General features: G+C 29.5%; 1 non-coding gene across 1 annotated transcript; it reads left to right on the forward strand.

The window, feature by feature from the left end:
• Positions 1–770: 770 nt before the first annotated feature.
• Positions 771–842, forward strand: Trnac-gca (transfer RNA cysteine (anticodon GCA)). The gene has a single exon. It is a non-coding gene; the product is annotated as a tRNA-Cys (tRNA).
• The last annotated feature ends 4,777 nt before the right edge of the window (positions 843–5,619 follow it).

Below are 5,619 nucleotides of genomic sequence, written 5' to 3' on the forward strand. Positions count from 1 at the left end.
TGAATTGCTGCGTGCTTTTTGTAAGAAACTAAAGTTTGCCGCTTCATTGAAAATAAACAGAAAATTTAAGAATCATAGAGTTATAGAAACAATTTAATACAAATGACCAAATCTCTTTTTAAATTCAGTGTTTTATTATTCAAAATATGGATCATTGATAGTTGAAATGACAAAAGAACTCCATAAAATTTCTTTCTGAATATAGAATGATTATATCAAGCGTTGTTTATCTGTGTAAAATGACACTCAGTATTTATTAGAATGCATCGTTTTATTTGACCCTTTATTTTGAACACAGCCTCCCCCGTTCCTCGCAATATCACGAGCTTCCTGGATTGAAATAAAAAAAAAATCGTATCACTTTTCAAAATGAATTTGAATGAGACTATTTTGCTTATTTTTGTAATGAAGTAGTTAAACTGCAGTGATATTAGTTATCTTAAATGTAAGTTTTTATCGCAATTTGTGAGTCTGTTTATAATAAAGAGTTCTTTGAAATAATTTTGCGATATTAAGTGTTTTGTTTTTTGCATTTTGATTTCTTTTGATTAGGAAACGGAAATAACTTGCCTAATGTCATAAATAATTTTAAATAATTATTGCTTATAATATTTTTAGAAAATTCCGAGTGTTATCAGTTGTGCTCGAATACCTCCTTCGCATTGATAAGAACTTTGATAACTGAGTTCAAATGACAGCCAGCGCACGTGATTTCAGATTTAAAAAGTGTATTTGCTTTATGAGCGGAAACAGTTTGCTGCTTCGAGAGCGGGGGTATAGCTCAGTGGTAGAGCATTCGACTGCAGATCGAGAGGTCCCCGGTTCAAACCCGGGTGCCCCCTTCGAGTTTTTTTTTTTGTCTTCAAACTCTCTAGCGCTTATTTTAATTATATTATGAAATAGTTAAAGAATCTACATTTCAGTTGCGCTTGTAGTTGTAGAATATTTTTTTTTATTCGCAGTTATTAGAAATTAAGCGCCATATATCTTAGTTAATACCTACCAATTATGTTTTCATACCTTTTAATTAATTAGTTAATAATTTAAACTTAACTTGAGAGCCTTATCTTAAATCAACATAATTATAATCAATTATCGAGATTTTTTTGTGTCATTTGTATCTTTATATGTAAAATGAAGCTTTTGATTTAGCCTAGAGGACCATAAATGGATATCCTTATATACTGAATAAACTCCTAATAGACATTTCCGAAAAAAAAAAAAAACAGGAAAGAAAACAGTCTTATTTTTAAAGTATATTCATTTTTGTTCTGCCAGTGAATTCATTTTCAGGAATGTTATAAATTCCTTCATTCGACATTTTTATTTAACTCGTATTTTGAATTTTCTAATACGTTTCCAAAATGTTTTATCTGTCTACATTCTAAATAAATACACCATTTATTTCTGTGAATATTTTCGGATTCTAACATTTACTAATTTAATATTTTTTGAATTCAAATATCAATTAAATGATTATGTTGAAAAATAATTCATCAGCCCTCTGGGAAAAGGCGTCAGTTCCATGATAGATTATTATTCGATTGAAGATTCGGATTTTTCCAACTTAAACCCCGAAGTCTTTTTGGAATGCAGTATTTTAATATTTTCGGGAGTTAGTTCTTAGTTTCGGGATATACTGTAATTGTAATAATAATAATAAAAAAATGGGAAAAAATATTTTTAATATTTTTTAACTTTTCTAACAATGAAATCACAGATCATAAACAGAAAATAATTTTAAAAAATTAAATAAAAATCTGGCTGAAACGAAGCTACATTAATTTTTTTTATAAAATTCATTAAAAAAAAATCGAAAAGCAGAAGGAAGGAAAAACTCCTTTGTGCTGATACTTAACCGCCTGGTGCATTTGAACGATTGATCACCAGGAAATGTAACACGGACATTTAAGTAAGATACAAATAGCCATTAAACGCCAATGTAACAGCCAACACAACCACACTATCATTGCCGTACACTGGGTATGAAGCGAGAATCCGCTTAGATATCCAGCAACATTTCATTCGCGTGTTTTACATGAATATCGGATGGAGGAAGAAATGAAATATCTGTAACCACCATTATTTTGGGTGAAATAAATTTATATAATTCAGAAAAGTCAGAGATCAAAATTGTCGGGCATATCTAGTTATTTTTATCTATATAAATAATTTAGGGAGGAAAAATTCATTTCTACACTGTTTAGATTTAACGATTTTAATTAATTTTTTCAAAACCTCAAATATATTGAATATTTTTTATCATTTAAAGTGCTTTTTCAAGCCTGGACACTTTTTCAATATGAGACCAATAATAAAAATTCGATATCCTCCAGATGGATCTAGATATTTCCCCTTTCTAATTATAAATAGTAATGGAAAAATAATTAGAATACGAAAACTATTTAAATGAATAATGTATTAACATTATTTTGGGGATTTCCAAAAGCATGCGGATCTATACCACATTTCAATCGGCTCGCAAAACAAACATCCATTGGAAGCTCTCTCGAAGTGCAGCTCAGAATAAGGAAGTGTGTATTACGAAATAATATCGTTATCGTTTCGCCGTATTCGGAACTCTTGACAATTGTTATTCCACGCCCGAACCAAGCAAATTAGCTTCCGCTTTCATTTCAATTGTAGTAGCCTAGGATTTCATGTTCTAAAACGGGAAGTGACCGCGTAGGTGGTTTACAAGGTGGGTGTGCTCTAGCTAATCAAAGTCAGACAGACGCATTACGGAAACATCACTGAAGTCATAAACGACTTTTTTTACTACACATACAGGAAAAGTAATTTGCTTTAATCGCGCGAACTCTTTCTGCGAATTTGTAGTGAACAGCGTATAAAATGAACCTTTAAATTATTTTTTATGCTTTTCTGGTATATTATCTTATGCAGATTTTGCACATAAATGAATTTTGGTAAATATTTAAATAGAATTGTCGAATTATCCTTCAAAATTAATATGAAAGTTTTTACGTACAGTTTTTGTTTGTTTAAAAATAATTAAATTTTTCATGCAGACGAAAGATGTGTTTCTAATTTTTGGTCCATTGCAAAACATATCGTTCGAATTTAAATTTTTAATTGAGAAATAATTATAACGGCAGCAGATTCAGTTGTCTTCTTTATTTATCCACTGCAAAGAATCCCTACCAATTCAGAGCTAAGAGTGCCCTCTATATATGAAAAAAGCGTGCCCTTTTAAATAATAACATTTGAAATAATAGATAAATCAATCTTTGAATTCAATTTGTTTTTCTACAATTATTATTTAATTATCATTGACGATAATGCTAGCATTTAAGACCCGCTTAATATGTATAGCTTTTCGTATATGAAATATATATCTAAAAGTATTAAAATCCTCAATTATCATATATTTACCAAATAAGTTAGTTGAAATTATTATAGTCTGATGTCGAAATGTCATTGAGTTTAATGGTATGCTTTATATGCATGCTAAATTTCTTTTCCTCTAATGTTAATATTGTTAATATGCCTATGAACAATAGAATTCAGATGAACTCATACAGACCGATGGTCCATAACACGTAAATATACAAGTTTCAAAATGAGTGTACTTTTCAATATAATCTTTCGAAATACTTTAAAATATTGAGAATTTAAATTTGAAAAATTCTTTCGATGTATATTTTAGCCTCGAAAAAAATGATTAAATTTCTCACAGAAAAACAAAATAATTTCATCTGTCAAAAAGTTACTTTTTAAAGGATAAAAGTTATAAGTCTGGGTAAATGTTGTTACTGCACAGTCAATAAAGAATAAAATGTATTTGTTGAGGATTTCTTTAAAAATGTTTACCTGACCTTTAAAAATACTTTTATATGCGACTGGAGCTTTTATATTTGTATTGAAAGTTGTGGTTTAAAAGTAATAGAAAAGTAAATAAATAAATAAATATATAAATAAACAATCCTTTTCAAAGCAACTTTTTCTAAATCTAAAGAGTTTTTTCTCGCCATTTTTCGTGAGTCCGAAAGTTTACTGAAAACATCAGATTAACTCAATTTTCTAACTTTCTTCTCAGTCCACGCGAAAAGATTTTCTTCACTCTATGGAAACATTTCGGCAGTTTTCATTTTTTCCAACGATCCATTTTCACTTTTATCTGGAAGCCTTTGCGGACATGAATGAAGACCTGTTTTGTAGTTTCCTAACAATGTCTTTACTCAATAAAAAAGTAATAGAATTTCTTATCTCATTTTCAGCTGATTCTCTTTTTACCAGGAATTCCTGTGAAGAAGCAAAAAATTACGGGATAATAATCTATTTCTTCTTTTAATAGAAGGTTTTGGAAGCAAGGAAGAGATTAATTTGGATTTATATTTATTTAAAAAATATGCAGTTTTAAAGCTAAATTTTTTAATTAAAATTTTTGAAACAACTAATATTTAAGACATTTTTTTCTTTGTTTACAATTTTCTAAACAATCCGTAGTTAAGACAAATTATTTATTTAACTTTGAAAAAAAAAAGATTGCTCCGTAAAATATATTAAAGAAGCCAATAAAGTTTGATCCATTTGAGAAATAGTACAATTTATTTTCATCTATTTTTCAGATTCTTTATTAAAAATCATATTATATTTCTTAAATTTTTAAATTACTCTTATGTTGCAATAAATTCTTTAAACAATTACAAATCTTTACGTTTATGGTTTTCTTTTTATTGTGTAATCTATTTATATTTTGAGCTATATTTTGCCATACAATATTCGAAAGTATAGATTTGCCACACAATAGTGATTGAATGCTCTCGCGATTGTAATAATTGAAAGAGATAGATCTTCCATGGATGGATTATAGTGAAACAACTTAGAAATGTTTGAATGGTAATACCAGTTTTTTTCCAGGTAATACCAGTACCAAATTGTTCATGAACATATTCGATGGAAGATATTTTCAAAGGAGGTTATTGTAAAGAACTATGAAAACACAAGAGAGATGATGGAAATTTTTTTATAGGAATTAAAAGATTTCATCATGTTTACTTTTGTAAAGGATCATGCATGCATTCAGGAGACTGCTAGCATCAATGCGGAATGCAATACTAAGGGAAGAATCTGTATAACTTAACTCTCTGTGAAAAATTTCAGTTCTTTCGATTCTCATGTATTTGAAGCATGTATTTAAGATTTTAAATAACCTCAAAAACATAAATCCATCGAAAGACTGTCGGTGGACCGCGGTCAGTGGCTTCTAAACTGCAAAGTTACCGGAGAGTTCTCTATCCGGAAGTATTACTGCATCACTTAATCAAATACATGTGGAATTCTGAAAGTATGTAATTCTGTAGCATTGTTGGATACCGAGCACTTTAATGGAGCATTTTTTTCGGATCCCTTTGAAATAGAACGGATTGAGAGCGAACGTACTTGCGACGCCACACAACGCAACCACTTTAGCATCGTGCTAAGACGCTGTTTCCGGAACGTAAGGATTTTTCTCTGTCAAATGATGTGAACGAATTTCTTGAAGTATGCCTCATCGATCTTTAATAAGTGCAACAGACACTTGCTATCATCATCATATCAGATGAGAAAAAAAATCACTTAGATCACTTAGTCGAAATGCTCTTGCTCGTATCTTAG

The sequence above is a fragment of the Argiope bruennichi genome, chromosome 3 (assembly GCF_947563725.1).
Source record: "Argiope bruennichi chromosome 3, qqArgBrue1.1, whole genome shotgun sequence".
In the NCBI taxonomy this organism is placed as follows: Eukaryota; Metazoa; Arthropoda; class Arachnida; order Araneae; family Araneidae; genus Argiope; species Argiope bruennichi.